The sequence below is a fragment of the Sturnira hondurensis genome, unplaced genomic scaffold (genome assembly GCF_014824575.4).
Source record: "Sturnira hondurensis isolate 20B ecotype Veracruz unplaced genomic scaffold, ASM1482457v3 Scaffold0023961, whole genome shotgun sequence".
NCBI lineage: Eukaryota > Metazoa > Chordata > Mammalia > Chiroptera > Phyllostomidae > Sturnira > Sturnira hondurensis.
Window position 1 is genome coordinate 49,072 of NW_028096592.1, and position 22,486 is coordinate 71,557.

Sequence of the window (22,486 nt, forward strand, 5' to 3'; positions counted from 1 at the left end):
TATCAGTTATTTTCACACTTCTGCTTCCATCCCAGTTGTAAAAGGTGACAAATCCAACCAGCTGTATGGATGTAAGCCCAAGTGTTTTAAAGACGTCATTCTACTCTCACATAGTGGACATTGTTTCTAGAGAGAATTCTGCTGTAATTTTTATCCTTATTTCTCTGTGCGCAGTGCCTTTTTTCTTTAGCTACTTTTAACAATTTGCTGCTGCTTTTCACCAATTTATTATACGTTATGTTTAATTGTAATGCCCTCCATGAATTTTATGCTTTGAATTTGTTAGATTCTTGGTTTTATACATTTCCAGCTTTTATTAACCTTGGGGGAAACTTGCCCTGGCTGGTGAAGGTCAGTGGATTCAGTGTAGCCTGCAAACCAAAGAGTCACTCTTTCAATTTCCACTCAGGGCACATGCCTGTATTGCAGGCTGGGTCCCCACTGGGTACCATGTGAGTGGCAACCACACACTGGTGTTTCTCTCCTTGTCTTTCTCCCTTTCTTACCCTCTAAAAATAAATCAGTAGAATTCATTATTAATTATTTCGGCAGGAAAGGGGCCAATGTATCTTTTAGTAATTATTCTTGTCCTTCCTCCTATTCATTCTATTCTTTGACGATTTCCAAATCAAATAGAGGAACAGCCAGCCACACAATCTCATCTCTGCCCAGGTTGGGGCATCCTGGTTCACAGTTGTTTCTATAGCTCTCCAACCCTTTTACTATTTTGGCCTTTATGTGATCTTTCTGCAACGTGATGCTTCAGTCAAATAACAAAATACTCACAGCTCCAAGTTTCACCGCATCCCAGATGATTTTGTAGATTTGCTTGTCTTCAGGAAACATTATTGTCTTGTATACGTCTTTAACCCAGCTGTGCTTCATCCTGTGATTCCAGTCTATTTATTCCATTATGTTTCTCTCACCTTTTCCAATCTGGCGCTTATCTCAAATATATGAAGATCTGGGCTCTCTATTATTTAACAACGAGAAGAAAATACCTGAAGCTTTCTGAGTTCTCATTTAGACACAGATATACATTTTTTCACACTACCATAAATTAGAAGGAATAACAAAATATAAGAATTGATGTTTTTTTTGAATGTCTTGGTTACTTGAGAACCGATTACACTTAATTATAATCTTCATAAGGCCAGATTCAACTGCTCTCAAAACAGAACTGTAAGAAATTAGAGAAATGGTTTATTTGAAAGAAGTATGAAACTAAATACCTGCTTGCGTATATGATATTGAGAGCTCTGACAAATGTCCCATTTGGGACTAAAAAATTTATTCTGTCACCACTTTCCTGAAGCAGAACTATTGGGAATCTTTGGTGCAACATAACATTTTGTCTTCAGTTAATGGAAATGCTTCACATACTTATGAATTTATTGTGTTCTTTCCTCATCAGTCCAGATGACTAGGAGTAATACTTTCTGGTACCAATCTCATGATAATTATAAACCCAGATACTGACATGGCATGACAGTACTCGATTATGAGATTATGAAGTTGAAGTGGAATTGATATGGGTTAGGAATTATATACATGGATTAGGTTGTCTTCCATATGAAAACACACATTTTAAAATATTCTCCTGTGAAACTAAAAGACCAAATTTGAGAAGTGCTAGGTCTCACTTTTCATACCAGATTCTTCTCCAAAAATCTGAATTTTGACTTTTGAGATACTATAGAACCAAACAACAAAAACAAAACTTCCTTTCTGATACCCAAATAAACATAGGGCCAAGGACAATTATTTGCCTGCAAGTGCTCATCCACCAAAAACTAATGCTCAAGAAACAAGAAAGATAAAGCTTCCTCTCTCCCAACTGGACAACGTTTGGACTTTCCTTTCTCCCTTTCTCTCTCTTCATCATGCATTGTCATCTATCCTCCCCTCTTTCCTGACCTTCATGTATTTCTGCTGCCAAACTCTCTACTGCCTCTTCCTCTCCTTAGTAAGGAACAGTGGGAAGACCCCAAAGAGCCATTGACTCACTGACAGTGCTGTCTTGTCCAAATATCACACTCCTTTCTCCCTCACCACAACAGAATTAATTTTGAGAGGTTATCCAGAGACACTGTAGGTTTTAACTGATGTTTCCAGCTTTTATCGCAGTTGGAGACTTCATCAGTGTATACACCCACAATGAAGGAGACTCAGGCACAGATTTCCAGAGGAGTAATTTCTCAGAACATCTTGTCTAATCATCAGCTTCTCAAGGTGGCAACCTTGACTCTGTAAGTGTCCAGGCCCTAGGGATTAGCTCTGATCACTGCACTCATTACGATGAGAGTAACATGTAGGGGGGAAGTGGTGCATATATACACATTCATGCACATTTATCGTGTCATTTGTCAGTACTTTTCTTTCCTAAGTAATATTTGTACAGGAAGCTAAATTACCTAATGAATATGACCAAATGTTGGTAGAATTCAATCAAGGATCATGTCAGGTTATTCAAAATGATTATGGATTTTAAGAAATAGCCATATTCTAATGCAATCCTCTCAGATTTCTTGTTTATTTCCCCAAAAGAATATTTTACCTTTCCTGCCTGTGAAACAAAACTAATATATTAAGGAAATATACATTGGAGCCCCCATGTAGTATTTATTAACTGAATTCCTACTCTGTTACACCATAACATTTTTATGACATTTTTGACCTCTGCATTCCTCAATGTATATATCAGAGGGTTGAGCAAGGATGTCCCATTGTGTTAAATACAGCCACCATCTTCCCTACTGGAAATGTGGTTGGGTGTGTATACATGAATACAGATGCACCAAAAAATATGAAAAACACAATAGAGTGGAATGTGCATGTGGAAAGGGCTTTTCACCTCCCTTCCATGTTGTGGTTTCTCAGAGAGTAAAAGGTGACAACATAGGAGATAACCAGGATTATAAAACTCACAATGCATTTGGACCCAATATAAGAGACAACTAGCAAATTTATCACATATTTGTCCACGCTGGATACTTTCAACAAGGTCTGCAAGTCAAAAGAATAGTGGTCAATCATTTTGGGGTCACAAAACGGCCATTGCAAAGCTAGGAAAATCTGTGCTGAAGAGTGGATACAAGATCCCACCCAGGCCAGAATCACCAACACACCACACACTCTCTGGCTCATGATGATTGGGTACTGCAAGGGCTTACAAATGGCAGTGTAACAATGAAAGGCCATGAGGTTGAGCACAAAGATCTTGATGCACCCAAAGAAGTGGACTGTGAAGACTTGAGTAATGTAGTCATTGTAGGAAGTGTTCTTCTCAGAAAGGGCATTCACAATCAATCTTGGGGCTGTGAGTGTAGAGAGGCAGATATTAACCAAGGGCAGATAGAACAAGAAGAAGTACAAGGGATTCCCAAGGGACTTGTTGTTTTTAATAGTCACTACAATGAGAAAGTTCCCTGACAGTGTTGTAAGGTAAAAAATTGGGAAGACCTCAAACATTCCTTTGATTAATAACGGAGATCAAACATAAAGATGATCTTCCTAAACATTGCTGTCATTGATCAAAAAGATGTAAGAGATAAAATTGTGGTCAAATGTAGGACAACCGTGAAAGCCAGGCCATATAGTTCTTCTTTGCTTTCTTTTCAATAAGTAAAGAGAAGTATTGGGGACAAAAACAAGAACTTAGCTCCCAGCAGGATGTATACATGGCATCAGACCAATATTTTCAGGGGTTTTATCACTGAACTGATTCATGTTTCCTAACACTCCTGCACTTTCCTAACTCACTGACCTGGGGTACATCACAGTACTGGAGAATGCAATTTTCTTTTCTCTCATTCTCTCTAATACCTGTAGAAATTTTGAACCTGTTGGAGTATATTTAATAATACAAATCTCTCCTTTGCTCCCAGATAGACAAATGCCTCTATCACCTATTTGCTTATATTACTGTGTGTTATTTTAACTAGATGACACAATCATGGATTATATATTATTCTTGTTGTAAAATCTTATTATTCAAACAATTTTCACTATTATTATTACATTTGAGCTCACATTCTTTTACATGGTACGTGTGCTCATTTACCAGGTCCTTTCAATGTGGAAACTTTGACCAGACATACAGAAAGGTTTTCCACTTACAGGTAAAATTATGTGGTATTTTTATTTCACTGCCTGGTTTATTTCACTTAGCATAATGCTCTCCAGTCACATTCATTTTGGGGCAAAGGGGAGGACTCTTTCCTCTCTTCTGCTGCATAGGATTTCAACGTGTAAATGTATCATAGTTTTTCATCCACTCATTTACAGGTAAACCAAGAAAACAAACAAGCAAGCAAACAAAATATCACCAGACACTTTTTACTTAAGAACAAACTGACAGTAACCAGTGGAGAGGTGGGAGAAAATAATGGGGGAAGGGAAAGAGGGTTGTCAGGAACATTTACAATGTACTCGTGGACAAACCCAAAGAGGGGTAAAGTCAAAACTAGGTAGTGACGATGGCTGGAGTGAGGGGGAGTGGTGGGGGGAAAATGAAGATAACTGTATCTGGACAACAATAACAAATAAATAAATAGTAAAGGAAGNAGATAGACAAATGCCTCTATCACCTATTTGCTTATATTACTGTGTATTACTTTAACTTGATGACACAATCATGGATTATATATTATTCTTGTTGTAAAATCTTATTATTCAAACAATTTTCACTATTATTATTACATTTGAGCTCACATTCTTTTACATGGTACGTGTGCTCATTTACCAGGTCCTTTCAATGTGGAAACTTTGACCAGACATACAGAAAGGTTTTCCACTTACAGGTAAAATTATGTGGTATTTCTCTTTCACTGCCTGGTTTATTTCACTTAGCATAATGCTCTCCAGTCACATTCATTTTGGGGCAAAGGGTAGGACTCTTTCCTCTCTTCTGCTGCATAGGATTTCAACGTGTAAATGTATCATAGTTTTTCATCCACTCATTTACAGGGAAACCAAGAAAACAAACAAGCAAGCAAACAAAATATCACCAGACACTTTTACTTAAGAACAAACTGACAGTAACCAGTGGAGAGGTGGGAGAAAATAATGGGGGAAGGGAAAGAGGGTTGTCAGGAACATTTACAATGTACTCGTGGACAAACCCAAAGAGGGGTAAAGTCAAAACTAGGTAGTGACGATGGCTGGGGTGAGGGGGAGTGGTGGGGGGAAAATGAAGATAACTGTATCTGGACAACAATAACAAATAAATAAATAGTAAAGGAAGAAAGAAAAGAAAAAAGGAATCGAGGAAAAAAGGAGGGAAGGAAGGAAGGAAGGAAGGAAGGAAGGAAGGAAGGAAGGAAGGAAGGAAGGAAGGAAGGAAGGAAGGAAGAAAGGAAGGAAGGAAGGAAGGAACTTTTTCGAAGTACAGTTAGGTTAAAATTGGAGTGAGGTACTATTAGATAGCCTCTCTGTCTATCATCCCTGTCATATAAAACTGCACACCAATTTCATATATATTTTATGAAGACTTTCTAGGATCATGTAGATCCTAGAAAACAGAAATCCTGAGCCCTCCAAGAAAGACACAAATTGTTACCTTAATTTTCTAGTCTAATTGCAGAATCAGGTTCTGTATACTACGTGGTGAAGCAAATATCAAAGCAGAAAATCGATACCACAATGAATAAGAGTGTGGAAGAGGAAAGAGTAGAGAATGAATGAAGTGAGTACAAGAAAGAAAATTGATTGAAAGTAAGTAGAACCAAGAAAAGGAGAATAGAGTGTAGCATACAGACAGAGAGAAAAGGGAGTAAAAGAAAATATTAGGGAGGATAACTTCATGCAAGATTTCATCACAGAACTCAATTTCTGGCTCTATGACTTACTGCAATATCACTGTCTAAAAACCAGAAAGAGGGTGCAGTAATGACTCATGGACAAGGATACCTGAAATCCCAGGTGTGGAGAAAGAACCGCCCTATCGTATCCTGACCCTAAATCTCTTCAAGTGAGGGGTCCAGCAAGACAGAAACTTCTGACAATGTGACTCAATGCCATCTATGTTTCATTGGCCCCATGGGAAGCAGAGATGCTTTGAGAGTGCTGAAGCCAAGCAAGACTTAGGGAACCTGGATCACTCTAACTTTTTTGTGCAGGAACTATGTTCAGCAGCTGCATCGTGTCTTAGAACACCCACTGAGTGTAGACTCCATCAAATCAAACTCATCTTTCATTACAAACCTATCGTTTTTCTGCTCGACGCACTCCTCATGGCATTTTTCATTTCCCTATCCCTCATGATGTAAATCAAAGGATTGAGAAAGGGCGTTAGTATGGTGTAAAATATTGTCACCATTTTGTCAAAGGTGAAAGTAGATGGAGCTCAAGCATACGTGACTATGCAGGGAACAAAGAACAAAACCACAACAGCAATGTGAGATCCACAAGTGGAGAGAGCCTTCTGCTTCCCTTCAATACTGTGGGTTCTCAGAGAGCACAATATGATACCATAGGAACCAAGTAACAAAGAGAAGATCATGATGCACATTAACCCACTGTTGGCAACAACAGAAAAGCCAAAGACAGGAGTGTCAATGCAGGCCAGCTCTAGTAATGGGTACAAGTCACATACGATATTATCGATGACATTGGGGCCACAGAAGGGTAGCTGTAAAACAAACAGAATTTGTATTGTGGAATGCAGGAAGCCCCCTGTCCAGGCCACTCCCATCAGAATGCCACAGAGTCTCCAGTTCATGAAAGAAGAGTAATGCAAGTGCTTGCAGATGGCCAAACAGCGGTCATAGGCCATGACTGTGAGGACAATTATTTCCGCTCCAGCAAAGAAGTGTCCAGCAAAGAGCTGGGTCATGCAGCCTGCAAAGGAGATGGTCTTCCTCTCAGACAGAGAGTCCACAGTCATTTTGGGGGTAATGACATTGGTGAAGCAGGCATCCAGGAGGGACAAGAAAGCCAAGAAGAAGTACATGGGGAAAACCTGGAGTGCTGAGCTGCTGCTGATGGTCACAGTTAGCAAGTTGCCACTGAGAGTTGCCATGTAGCTCAATAAAAATATAACAAAAGCTATTTTATGAACATTTGGATTCTGTGAAAGCCCCAAGAGGACGAATTCAGTTACAAAGCTGTGGTTTTGCATGATTCCAAGGAAAAGCTAAATGCCACCATAGTAACAATATACAATCTACAATTATGAGGAAAAAATCACCTGGGACCAGTTTATGATACCATTGTATCACAGTCATTGACCAGTTGGTGCATCCACGTGAAAATCTGATTACATACTTCTGTTTTAAAGGAGAACAGATAATTAGAAATATGCTGAAGGCTTTACTGTAAGGCCTGGCAGAAGTCAAGAGAAGATAAATTATTCAATACTTAAAAGTGGCCAGAGCTTATATGTAGGGAAAGTATTCATATACAGTAGGGAAGAGACAGAATTTCCATCTCCACTGCAAAAGCAGATCAGTTTTCCTGGAGTGAATTATTGAGGAGGATTCTGAAGTCACATCCACATTGAGGACAGAGAACATATACTTTATTGGTCTTTGCTGCCATCAGTATGCAATGGAAATTGGGTGACTCACATGCCATCAATGATCATGAGATGACCTTATCTACAAAGAGAAGAAGAAATAACCTCTAGTTTAAGAGTCATTTATTTCTTTAAATTTATTTAATTATTTTTCAAGTACACTTTTCTGTGTATTACTCACATCACATCCCATCCCCCATGCTCCACTCCCCTCTTCCATTTCCCCCTTCTCAGTTGTTGAAAAAGTGTCCTATATGAGTCACTTAAACTTCATTGCTACTCATCCAAAAATGTTACCTCTGAAGTGAATTGAGACTTCAAGATGAATACATAAAGCAGACTGACAGCTATCGCAGGGAAGGTGGTTAGGGCATGGGTGAAAAGGTGAAAAAATTTAGAAAAACAACTCATGGATACAGACAATAGTGTGGTGATTACCAGAGGGAAGGAGAGGTAGGCACAGGGGTATGTAGAAGAGGTTAAAGGGTGAAGAAATGGTGATAGAAGGAGGCTTGACTTTGGATGATGAACACACAATTCAATATACAGGTGATGTACTATACAATTGTACACTTGATGTATATATAAATTTATTAATCATGGTCACCCCAATAACTTCATTACAAAAAAATCAAAACAAAACATGAATTCATTCATTCCCTATAATAGAAGAAAGCTCTATGAAAAGGTGCCTAGCTCTACACTAACATGTAGCAAGTATGAACATGCTGAGTTAGGTTCTTTCTTCATTCACCATTTAAAATAAGAATGGGTGTGTATGAAAAATTGTAATACCTACCTACTTAAGGGTATTGTCAGCATGACCAAGTGATCTAATGTAAAGAAAGTAGCTGTTCAAGAAATAGTCCTAGGAAATAGTCCACGTTAAATCTTATCATCCCTGTTTTCCTGGAAAACAATCCATGCAGAAAGAGAAACCGTCAAGTCACATGCTGGGTCTGGAATTTAAACACAGACTCCCAGCTACAACACTTAAGTATTCCTAATGCATCAAGAGACAAAGGAGCAGAGCTGGCCCTTCTGCTGTCTTCATGCCCCTGTGGAAATCAAAGTCTTCTGAGTCCTTTGTTCATGCTTGAAGGAGGCCTCCTGATGACACAGAGCAAGTGATGTAGATTCAGAAGGTAATAGTCCAATTACTACACATACAAATTGGCAACAACCACAAAGTTAAGGAACAGAAATAATATGTTCAGTTTGTCTAGAGTCTTGAGACTTATTTACATATTTACTAATTAATTATGCTATGCATCCCCATCTGATATTGTACAACTTGTCATTTATGTGACTTTATTGCAATCTAAAAATGTTCGTATATAACCTTCGTGCTCATTCCACAGGATTATAGTGTGTCCAATTGACAAAATGCAAAATTTGGGTACCATAAGTGCCATGGCCAATTGTAGTAACTATTCCCTCACTTAGCAAAACAGCCACATTACCCATGAGTTATCCAGATAAGTACTCCATGTGTTGACTATCTGTTATAGCTACACATCAATTTGCAAGAATGGTTGTGTCCTCACCAGTACATACAACAAAAATTTATGTTCCAAATGTGTGTACATATACATATAATCTGTTTGTTAAATTGGTAAATAAAGTAATAATGAGGCTTACTGTGAGAATTAAAAATAACCTGATTTTTGTGAAAAACATTCAGAGCTAACAAGAAAAACTTACAATAACTATATGATTGTTCATGGTAATATCTGTCTTTATGCTTACTTAAAACAACTATTTCAGTTACATTCCCAAGTACTAGACATTCTTAAACAAAGTTGCACTGTGAACACCACATTCAGCTGCAAACTGTCTCCCAGAAAACAAGAGTATAAAGCAAACACTATAAGGCCACTGGATCAGTCAATGACCATCTGTTAAAAAGTAAATGATACCAATGTAAGATCCAGCAGTTATCAGCTTGTCAGCAATGAACTTAGTGAGCATACATTATTTCAAATTAGTGTTTTGAGTAAATTGATATAAATTTCCAGAGGTAGAATCACTGAGTCATAAGACAATTGCCATTACTAATTTTTGAAGTATCTCCAAGATGTTTTTCACAGTGTTTTCACCAATCTCTGCACCATGGTTCCCTTTTCTATACATCCTCAAACTGACACAATGGAATACTGTTGGGCTTTAAAAAAGAAGAAAACCTTAATCTCCAACAGTATGGATGGACCTGAAGAGCATTATTCTGAGTGAAGTAAGCCACTCAGAGAAAGACGTACAATATGATCCCACTCATATGTGGCATCTACTAAATGAAATGGACAAACAACCAAAATAGAGACAGACTCATAGATACAACAGGCTGAGAATTGTTGGAGGTGAAGGCTGCGAGGGAGAGAAGTGAGGAGACAGAGCCAAAAAAAAAAAAAAGGGCAAAACACTCATGGTCTCAGACAACAATGTGGTGATTATCAGGAAGAGGGATGTTTTGGGGGATTGTGAAGGAGTGTATGTGGGGAATAAATGGTGAAAGACTCAGACTAGACTTGAGGTGCTGAACATACAATAAAATGTAACCATAACGTGTTGTTGAATTGTGCACCTGAAAATTCTATATTTTATTAATCACTGTCAAATCAATTAATTCAATAAAAAGGGGAAACTCTATTAATTCTAAAATTGCAATCAAACTAATTGCTTTCATGTAATCCTTTCGGAAATATTTTAACAAATATTTTCAGGAATGTAAAAATTTTTCCATTTCCTTTTTTTAGAATACAATCCTAAAAATTTTTCTAACAGTGAAAATAGTTAATGTAAATTCTGGAAATGAAGATAATGCATGTCTTTTATAATATTTTAGAAGTATATAAAATGTTCAATAATAGGAAGAAGTTTATGTAAATCAGATTATTACAAATTGAGATGCTATGAATGCTAAATAATAGGAGGACACATGATGAGGCATGTTTACAATATGTTAAGTGAGAAAATAAAAACTTGTAATAATTCTGCTTCTTTGCACAGACATTCTAACATAATTTTAAAATCTAGAAGAGAACATACAGTAGACTTACTTTCAGTATGTGCAATTAACAATAAGGATCAAGCTTAAATCCTGACTGGTGTAGCTTTGTGGGTTGAGCATCATTCTCCAACTAAAAAACAATCAAATTTTAGAACGCACAACACCGTATTATTCTGTATCTGAACAGTTAAAATAAAGGAGATGGACTTTGACTATACTTTTATTATCTCTAGTATAGTTAACGTGCATTAGTAGATCTAACATGCTAACATATATAGAATCTTACCCTAAAAATTGTAAACTAATGTAAATCTTCCATGAATAGCCATATCATTGGCCCAGCCCTTACCAATCTCCATACTCACTTTGAAAACAATTTGAAGCTCATGCACTCCAATAGGAAGCAGCTGATTCTGTTCATATTTTTCCTAGAAGATTCCAAGGTCTTTTCTTTCTTCATAGCCATGTATTTTAATACAATGGAGATGCACCAGATTGCGCAGTACCCCTCCCAGCCATGGATTGTGGCGATCAGGCCACCTTTAGGGGGTGTGTAATTGGGAATTTGGCCTCCCCTGGCCCCAGTGCCGACTATTTCTTCCTCATTCATTTCCTCAGCCACCTGTTCCTAGCATCAGTTGTCCCTAAAATAATAGAAATTCTTGTTTCAACTTCGAAATACATATAATATTCAAAACTACATAAAAAGTCAGTAGTAAGGTTGTCATATGTAGTACTTTGTAATTATGTTTCAAGCAGTGAATTTTATATGCACTTCTATGTACCTATATGTGCATAGAAGTCACATTTCCATGTATTTTTCTACTAAATATACTTATTAGAAATTAAAATAATAGATTAAAACCACATTCAAACTACTCTCTTAGTTAAGTTCCTTAAATCTAGTGTATTCTTTAGTTTGGGAATAAATGTTTATTCCCAATGTAGTTAGCTAATTTTGTTTCTTTTTAAGTATTTAAGAAATGTTCTCTTCAGATTTCAGAGCCCTTTCTCTCCTCTCCATAATCCTCTGCTGATGTCCTTAAATGTCTCAACTTGTACACCCTTACTGCTCTTGGAATTTGAAAAAAATATCTTTTCTCTATGTCCACCTATGTCCATCCTGATGTATGCCCGCACCTTCTGTTTTCTACTGCCCCAGCGATTTAGTTCACTTAAAGCAAGAGGCAAAGCCACAACCACTAGCACTAAAGTATTTTCAGTTCAGCCATGTAACTATTCCTGAAGAGTTCTGAAGCAGAAATCTGAGGCTACTTATGACATCAAATGCACTTGGGGAAAATTAAGTGAACCTATTTAAAATGAGAAGATTCTGCTCTGTGACTTGAGTGAGACATTCTTTCCTACCCTTAATGAACTGCTATGTGCCTTTGCTGGGCATTTATTATCAGAATATTAGTTAAACATTATATGAACAATTATAAATGGTAAACACCAGTTGAATCATCATGCTCCTACAACAGTATTCTTTATATGGACTCCCAAAATTCCACTTTTTATCTAAATCACCAGGATGGAAATATTTAAAACTACATCAGGACATTTATTCCCATATGAATGATAATTGAGAATACAATTAAATAGAATATATTAAATGCTGTTAGAAAGCCAAGACAGAAATATGCACTTGTTACATTTCTAAGGTATTTGGATTTAATCTAAAGGTGAAAAACTGAACACAGGTCTGACTTCTTTAAACTTGAATCAATAGGACCTCCTACCCCTGCAAATCCAGTTTGCATTCTAACAGCTGCTCTTTATTGAGCATGGGCAATATTAGGTGTCAAGCAGTCTCCTCTTCACTCCACATATAATATTGGTTTCTAAACCCTTTGAACTTGGTAATATAATCCCCACCAAAAAGAAAGATTCTGAGAGCCAGAAAGGTTATGTAACTTGCCCAAGTGTGCACAGTTAAGTGATAGACTCACACAATGCATTAAGCCTCATACATGGACCATGACACCCTGCTTTTAAGTACAGCATCACAACTTCAGACTTTCTCTAAAAAGGAAAAACTGTGCACGATGCATCTCACCATGTGGGAGTTCCTTGAAAACGCTGGTGATGGCCATTTCTATTCTCTATAAATAAAAATCCACTCAGTGGCTAGAAAAATGTGAAGGTCTTTTGCAAGTCTTACTTTTACATCTGAGAGAGAGGAAGACCATCTCTGGCAGACAACCTAGAGAATGTTCCCCGCTGCCTCAAGCAGGAACTTCAACATGGTATAGGGGAAAACAATCAATAAAGAAACAAAGTTTCTGCCTTCATTTCAATTGGAATTGAAAGAGGTTTCCCTGAGGGATCAAGAACCTCTAGAATTGCTTCTGAGATAATGTCAGGGTTTGGAAATTAAAAATCAAGGGAGCTAAAAAAGTTCAAAGAAGAACATGATCCCCAAAATAAGAGGAGAAAGTTTTAAGGACAATCTAGAAAATGTGCCTAGTGAGCAGTTCTGTCTTTGAATGTTTTCACACCATGGTAGTGAGGTGAATTGTGAAGTGGGAAGACTAGAGGAGGTGGAATCTAAAAAACTTGTCTTTATTGCTTAGCTGGATTGAGTCTCACTTATTTCTGTAAAAAAATTGAGTAAGTATCCAATGAAACTTGTCTCTACATTCAGAGAGTTAAAATACATGAAGAACAAACTGTTTCAGAGTTGGCCTTGAGCACTAGTAGCTCACTCCCTTCACTTAACATTTTCACTGAATTGGAAGTACAAATTAAATTAAAGTACCCTTATACAATAGATCCAAACAACATTTAACTTACTAATTTTGGAGTAAATGTTTGCTTTTTTACTTGCTTTGATACACTGTTTTAAGTATCAAGAATAATGGGATGACAGTTGATCCTCATGAGAAAATCTTGATGGTGAGTGCAAAGGGATATCTTAACATCCTTCAGAACTATTCCCATACCAGCAAAACTCCACCAAGAATGTCAGACCACCTTACATTTCCTCCTCCATTTCTTGCACCTTCCAACTTTGCTGTTGACCCTTTATAACTAGGGCCTCACCAGTCTCCTCCCTCCTCCACTTGGTAGTCAGGATGGCCCTTAAGACACAATCACTGACGGTAGTATTCCTCTTCAACCCCTCCTCTCTGTCTTAGAGTGGAAAGAACATTTACTCAGACCTCTTCTTCTCCTTACCCCTGGCTTACTCTCATCTGCTAAACACATATCATTTAGTCCAGATTCCGTCAAATTGTTTCTCACCAGCTGCTGCAAACTTGACCATTTTTAATAGATTGAGTGTTGGTTACATCTCTTCCAGACATAGACTTTGTAGGAAAATATTCAATTTCTTATGAGTTTAATACCCATGTGTGTGTGGGGGGGGGGCTTTCCTCTAAGTCCCCCCTGGGTGCCACGGTCGAGTTGTGTAAATATGAATGAGACATTATATGATCTCCTTTGGGAGGAGGGGTGGCCATTTTCCCTGCTGGGAAAAGGCCTTGGGCTGGTGGCCAGTTCCTCCAAGGAGAAGAGGGCCTGAAGTCCCCACCTCCAGGGCTTTTATTGGGTTCTAAAAAGCAGGAATGCAGGGTGGCAAGGATTAAACTGTAGATAACATTTCAAAGAAATCTGAGGGCTTCAGAGTCTGTCAGGAACAGAGTTTTAGGGTTTCCTGCTGGAACCCTTAACATGTGAATGAAAGCACTCAGCAGAGCAGATTTCACAAGTTTATCAGGAAGTCTTTGTGATGCCAGATTTCTTCTGCAGGTCATGCTCTAGCAAGGCAAGGAGCTGCACCTCTCCCCAACAGGTATTCAGGCTTAAGGTGATTAGAGCCAGGAAGCGCTTCTCCCACAGAACATGGGGACTGGGGCTTTGTCAAAGCAACGGGGTGAGAGTCCATTACTCTTTGATGCAGCCCCCGGAGTCCTTCCATGAAGGCCTGCCAAGTGATCCAGTCTGGCTTAGGTTGCCCCCCAATGTGATGGGTCTTACTTGTCATTGACTTCCCGCTAAACTTTGGTGACAGGGAGAAAAAGCAAGGCAGCCTTTGCTACCACAGACAGGCTTTGTCTCCTGCAGCTGGCACTCTCCAAAGGTTATCCCTTGGCCTTAGCCACAAGGAGTCAAGATACAATTCCTAAAACCACGCAGAGCAGTCTACAACACCCATGAATAAACTAGAACACACAGCTACCCCGAAAGAATGGATGTATTGTGCTCCGACATTACTTTATGGTCAAATTATGGAAGAGATACACCCAGATGACCAGTGAGTTTAAGAAAGGTTTATTTGTAAAAAGTAACATCAGGCAGAAGGCCATAGTGAGAAGTTTGCCTTTATAAAGTGTTATGTGGTAATGTAGAATGCCCTGGTATTTTCCATATACACAGAGGGGAATTGTTGCTGAAATATAGAGCTACATGTGAGATAAGTCTACAAAAAAAATTGACAAAGCTTCCTTGAAGAATAATGCAAGTCTGTAAGGCTGTTGATAATATTATCTATAGACATAAACAGGAAAGTGCATTTTGTTGAAAGATAATAAGACTGAATTTTGGAAGACTTCAATTCAAGTTTTGTAGCTGAAACTCTTAGCTGTGTGAACTGAGGCAAGTAAATGAGCAAACCTCCCTTGGCTTCAGTTTGTTTCTCTCTAAAATGAGGATAGCAATATGGAAATTGCCAACTTAGAACATGGACAAGTAACCTAACTCATCTAAATATCTCTGGTCAATAATAAAGCATTTATTTCATGTAAATGTATGTATCACACATCCAAAGAAACAGCTGTGGAACCTAAGCATATGCATTTTTTGTAGAGATTAGATAAAAGAATGTTCAGTTTTGTTGCTTCTAATAGCTCCTCAACTTTTTGAAAGGAAGAAAAATAAATGTTCCTTTTATATAAGAAGAACTGTGAGCCATAAGGAAGTTGAGAAAATAAGACCAAATTAAGACTAATTTGAGAAACTTAAAATTTATGGGTTATTTTTGTGCCAAGAAAAAAACAGAGATAGGCCATGAATTATTATTTCTTCCTTCTGTGTGGGTCTTTCTTTGTACTTTTGGTAGGTTCATAGTGACCAAAGGGAAAACACAGCAGGCATTCTCTAATTCCCCAAATATCCCTTTCCCTATATATTCTAAGAATTTCTATCCTCTTTTTTTTTTTTTTGCTTTACGAAGAGTTAAGAAAAAAATAAAAAATCCTAATACCTAAGTCCTAGGGAAAAGCCAATTTCATCCACATACATGTATGAAGAATTTCAAAACATAGCAATGAGATACTGGAGAAAAACTTACTCTAGCAGGGGTTGTCCAACCTGTTGCCCACGAGACTCAGAATAGGTGTGAATACAGCCCAACACAAAATCATAAATTCACCTAAAACATGATGAGATCTTTTAGTGATTCCGTGTCACAATGTATTTAATGTGTTGCCCAAGACAACTATTCTTCCCCGAGTGGCCCAGAAACACCAAAAGGTTGGATACCAAATGAAAAAATGGCAACGGAGTAGGACGGAGCAGATTCCAGCTCCCTTACACATGAGAGAAAATCCTGGCAGATCTACTGAGGAACAGCACAATCAACCAACAGTTTCCCAGCATTTATGAAATTGGGAGACCAGAGATTATGACAGATGCTGAGGGACCAGACAGCGGCAGGTCAGCGGGGTCTTGGAATTTGAGTGAAAAAAAGAGGGGCAGCAGGGGCCAGAGCCAGGGTTTTCAACCAGTGCTGGAGGGGTCTGGAGCCTGGGCACCCAGAGGCAGTAGGCGACCAGAGCCAGTCATCAGCTCCCTCCCTCCCCGACTAAGCAATGCTGAGCAACCTCCAGCAGAGACCTGTCTGCTTGAGTTAACAGACAGGGTTACAAGGACTAAGGACCATGTTCAACTGCAAACTCTGTGGTTGCCAGCCTGGGAGAATTGAGAGGCACAGTGTTGTCACTGGTGTGGCTGGGAATTGGGCTGGGCTGAGAGGCAGGCTTTGTGGAGAAGGTTTTGTTGGAAAGTGGACTGAGGTGCTCTCCTGAGACAGCAGCTTGGCTTCCTTCCCACCCCGCCTGGCAGCGATCCAGAGGATGGGTGGAAGGATTTGAGTCCTGCCACAGGACTAAGAAGGGCCATCTCCCAGGACCCAGGCAGCCTGGCCGGTAGGTGCAAGGGCACCTGCACTCCAGTCTGGTAGCCTGCACCCCAGCCCACATACAGGTCCTGCTGCAACCAGAAAAACCGGTTTGATTAGTTTGAAACCAACAAGGGATGGTGTGTTTGTTTGTTTTTTGTTTTTTTGGGGGGGAGTTCTTTTTAGTAATCTTATATTATTTTAATTTTATTATTACTTTATCTTTCAATACTTTGTTCCTCTCCTTTCTTTTTTCCTCTTTTAGTCCTTCTTCATTTCTTCCCAAACATATCACTTTTTCCTGCCTTCTCCTGCCTTTTTTTCTCGTTTGTTTGTTTGTTGCTTTGCTTTCTTTTACCCACAAGAGACAGAAACAACTTGGGACTGCAAAAAGACCAGAGTGAGTCCCAAAGGGGGGGCATCTCAACAATAGAGACAGAGAGACAAATTTTACTTTGCTATAGCAAAGAAGCCACAAGTTGCTGCATATTTGTATTATTACTTTTTCACTAATCTCACTTATTTTATATTTTAACAATATCTTTGGCACTGTCTGGCGTAGCTCAGTGGATTAGCGCGGGCCTGCGAACCAGAGGATCGCGAGTCGATTCCCAGTCAGGGCACATGCCTGGGTTGCAGGCTGGTTTCCTGCAAGGTCAACTCCCAGCAGGGGATGCACGAAAGGCAACCATACATTGATATTTCTCTCCCGCTCCTTCCCCTCTAAAGATAAATAAATAAATAAATAAATAAATAAATAAATAAATAAAATCTTAAAAAAAAAAAACCAATATCTTTGTGTTCGTCCTTTTCTGTATAGGCTCCTTAGTCTTGGCTGGTTACATTGTATTATTTGACAGGTTTCCCCTGTTCTTTCCTCCACAGTGTACTGCTATACTTCACACCACGTGTTTTCCTTGAGCACACTACCCAAAGCTCTATACATGCTATTCAGACCGATCGCATAGAGTCTGTCATATGATTGTTGCTCTAAAATTATTGTAAATAATAGTTGTTCTATACAACTGTAAATACTTCACAACACATCTCTCAAATCTTAGACCACTTTACAGGTTTCTGAATTCTATTACTGTAGTGATTAACCCTAGTTGCTCACAGGCTACACCTATTTATGATTCTTTACTCTCACCTTACCTCAAAATATGACCGCCCACAACCTCACTGCTTTCTAGATCCAACTCACAAGCCTTCCCTCCTCAACAAGAGACTAATCTTTTGTCCATCCTTTCTTAAAATTGGCAAGATGGGTTGAAGATTACGGTTAACACTATATATAGCCAAAAGATCTTCTATCTCTTCTCTACCAGCTGTGACTGTAAATATCACAAAATACTCTTCTGCTGTGAAAAACCATTTTTGCCTCCCCCTTCAACTGATCACACACACACACACACACACACACACACACACACACACACACAAAGGAGTACGTGGAAACGAAGAATATCAAGATGCCTGCAGGAGACTGTACCACTCAAATTAGCAAGTATTCTACCACAAAAGTTCACAGCATAAAGACAGGGAGTCAGAACAGATCAACTTAAGAAGCTGAGGCCAGCAAGAAGAGCCCTCAAACAACGGGAAGACAAAGAAACAATCCCCAAATGAAAGAAAAGGTGGAAGCCTCAGGAAGAATGTTAGATGAAATAGATGAAAGTCAACTATCAGATATTGAATTCAAAGCACTGGTTATCAAGAAATTCAAAGAGCACACAATGAGCTACCAGAAAATACAGGGGACCTACAGGGAACTCACCCAAAACTATATAAACATGAAAAAGCAAATAGAAACTATCAGCAAAGGCCAAGAGGAAATGAAAAATACAATTTCAGAACTGAAGACCACAGTAGAAAGATCTAAAAGCAGGATCGATGAAGCAGAAGATCGGATCACCTAGTTGGAGGACAAAGTAGAAAAAATCTCCCAGAAATACCAAGAAAAACAAAAGAGGCTCAGAAAGAACAAAGAGGGATTAAGAGAAATGCAACAGAATATGAAATGTAATAATATCCCAATAATAGGAACACCAGAAGGAGAAGGAGAAGAACAGGGCATAGAAAATCTATTTGAAAGAGTAATGATGGAAAACTTCCCTCATTTGATGAGAGAAAAAGTCACATAAATTCAGGAATCACAGAGAGTCCCAATGAAGAGTAACCCAAAGAGGCCCACTTCAAGACACATCATCACTGAAATGCCAAAATTCTAAGACAAAGACAGAATCTTAAAGGCAGTGGGGGACAAAACGGAAGTAACATACAAGGGAGCCCCAATAAGGTTAGCTACTGACTTCTCAATGAAAACGCTCCATGCAAAAAGAGAATGGCAAAAAATATTCCAAGTAAGGAGAATTAGAGGCCTACAACCAAGGCCACTTTACCCAGCAAGGCTCTCAATCAATATAGAAGGCCAAATAAAGAGCTTCCAACACAAAAGAAGTCTAAAAGAATATACCTCCACCAAACCAGCTCTACAAGAAATACTAAAAGGACTGCTTTATGAAAAGGAAGGAAATAAGAGAGACACAGAGGAACACAGGTACAAAAATGACTATGAATAAGTACCTATCAATAATAACCTTATACATAAATGGATTAAATGATCCAATCCAAACACATAGAATAGCTCAATGGATAAGAAAGTATGACGCACACATATGCTGCCTACAAGAGACACACCTCAGGAAAAAAGACCTACCCACACTGAAAGTGAAGGGCTGGAAACAAATTTTCCAAGCAAACAGACACGAAAAATAGCCAGGGTAGCAATTCTCATGTCAGACAAAATAAACATCATTAAAACAGCCATAAAGAGAGACCCAGAAAGTCACTTTTTAATACTCAAGGTAAAAATCCACCAAGAAGACATAAACATTGCAAATATATATGCACCCAACATAGGAGCACCCAGATACATAAAGAAAGTCTTAGAGAACTTCAAGAAAGATACAGACAGCAACACATTTAGTAGGGGATTTTAACACCCCACTGTCAAAAATGCACAGATGTTCCAAACAAAATATCAACAAAGATATTGGAGCATTAAACAAAACCCTAGATGAAATGGAATTAACTGATATATATAGAGCCCTTCATCCCAAAGAAGCTAAATACACATTCTTTTCAAATGAACATGCAACATTTTCAAAGGTAGACCATATGATAGGACACAAAAGGAGCCTCAACAAATTTAAGAAAATTGAAATCATAACAAGCATTTTCTCTGACCACAATGCACTAAAACTAGAAACCAATCACAGAGGAAAAAAACCCAAAACACCCAAAATCATGGAGACTGAATGGTATGTTTTAAACAACAAATTGGTCAAGAATGAAATTAGGGAAGAAATAAAAAATTTTCTGGAAACAAAAAAAAGGAACTCACAACAACTCAAAACTTATGGGACACAATGAAGGCACCACTAAGATGGAAGTTCATAGCAATGAAAGCTTACCTAAAGAAGATAGAAACATTTCAAAAAAAAAAAAACAACCAACCTCTACACCTGCAAGAACTTCAGGAACAAAAAAGACAACCCAGAGCAAGTGGAAGGAAGGAAATAACCAACATCAGAGCAGAATTAAATAACATAGAGACTAAAAGCACAATTTTAAGGATTAATGAGTCCAGAAGTTGATTTTTTGAAAATATAAACAAAATTGACAAGCCTTTAAGTAGGCTCATCAATAAAAGGACAGGATACAAATAAACAGAATCAGAAATGAAAGAGGAGAGAATACAACTGATGCCACAGAATTACAAAGGATTGTAAGAAAGTCCTATGAAGAACTGTATGAAAAGATATTTGGAAACCTAGGTGAAATGGACAAATTTCTAGAAAAATATAATCTTCCAAAACTCAATGAAAGACAAACAGAAAACCTGAAGAGACCAATAACAGCAGATGAAATTGAAGCAGTAATCAAAATACTTCCGTCACACAAAAGCCTTGGACCAGATGATTTCACAGGAGAATTCTACAAAGATTTTAAGGAAGAGCTAACCCCCATCCTTCACAGACTATTCCAAAAAATCCAAAGGGAGGGAAAACTCTCAAACTCTTTTTATGAAGCCAGCATCATCCTAATTCGAAAACCAGAAAGAGACACAACAAAGGAAGAAAACTTTAGGCCAATATCACTGGTGAACACAAACTATAAAATCCTCAACAAAATATTGGCAAACTGCATCCAACAATACATCAAAAAAATCATACACCATGTCCAAGTGGGATTCATCCCAGAGATGCAAGAATGGTTCAATATTCGCAAGTCAGTAAATGTAATACATCACATAAACAAAAGCAAACATAAAAATCACATGATCATATCAATAGATGCAGAAAAAAGCTTTTGATAAGGTACAACACCCATTTATGATAAAAACACTCAGCAAAGTGGGAACAGAGGGAGCATTCCTCAATATAATAAAGGCCATATATGAGAGACCTACAGCCAACATCATACTCAATGGGCAAAAACGGAAATCTTTTCCACTAAGATCAGAAACAAGTCAAGGCTGTCCACTTTCACCACTTCTATTCAATATAGTATTGGAAGTTTTAGCCACAGCAATTAGACAAGAAAGGAAATAAAAGGCATCCAAATCAGAAAGGAAGAAACAAAACTGCCATTTTTTGTTTGCAGATGACATGATAGTCAACATGGAAAATTATATAGACTCTACCCAAAAACTAATAAATAAATTTGGCAAAACAGTGGATTACAAAGTCAAAATCCAGATCAAAGGCATTTTCTATACTAACAATGAATCAGCAGAAAGAGAAATCAAGAAAAAAAAACTCCCATTCGATATAGCAAAAAATTAAATAAAATATCTGGAAATAAACCTAACCAAGGAGGTAAAAAACCTGTATGCAGAAAACTTCACGAAGCTGAAGAAAGCAATCAAGGAAGACACAAACAAATGGAAACATATACCGTGTTCATAGATTGGAAGAATTAATATCATCAAAATTTCCATACTGCTCAAAGCGATTTACAGATTCAACGCAATACCCATTAAAGTATCAATGGCATATTTCACTGATATAGAATAAATACTTCAAAAGTGTATATGGATCCATAGAAGATGTCAAATAGAACCTGCAATTCTGAGAAAGAACAAAGTAGGAGGGATCACAATACCTGATACCAAACTCTATTACAAGGCCACTGTAGTCAAAACAGCCTGGTACTGGCATAAAATCAGGCACATAGACCAATGGAACTAAACAGAGACCCCAGAAATAAACCCAACACTCTATGGAGAATTAATATTTGACAAAGGGGGCAGTAACATAAATGAAGTAAAGATAGCCTTTTCAACAAATAGTGTTGGGAGAACTGGACAGCTACGTGCAAAAAAAAATGAAACTCAAGGACCGACTTACACCATACACCAAAATAAATTTGAGGTGGAAGAAATACTTAAATATAAGCTGTGACACTATTAAAGTTCTAGAGGAGAACATTGGCAGAAAAATCTCAGATATTTCACACAGCAACATTTTTACTGATATTTTTCCTAAAGCAAGAAATATAAAGGAAAGAATAAACAATTGGGATCTCATCAAAATTAAAAGCTTATGCATGGCTAAAGAAAACAGCATTCCAATAGAAAGAGAACCAACTGTGTGAAAAAACATATTTGCCAATGACACCTCAGACAAGGGTTTAATCTGCAAAATATACAAAGAACTCACACGACTTCACTCTAGGAAGACAGCTAAACCAATTAAAAGATAGGAAAAGGACTTGAACAGACATTTTTCCAAGAAGGACATACAGAGGATCCAGAGACACATGAAAACATGCTCAA

At 38.0% G+C, this 22,486-nt stretch overlaps 2 pseudogenes; both read right to left on the minus strand.

The window, feature by feature from the left end:
* Positions 1–2,587: 2,587 nt before the first annotated feature.
* Positions 2,588–3,471, minus strand: LOC118981324 (olfactory receptor 4C11-like; annotated as a pseudogene).
* A 2,725-nt stretch (positions 3,472–6,196) lies between these two features.
* LOC118981325 (olfactory receptor 4C15-like) lies at positions 6,197–7,120 on the minus strand (annotated as a pseudogene).
* Positions 7,121–22,486: the final 15,366 nt, after the last annotated feature.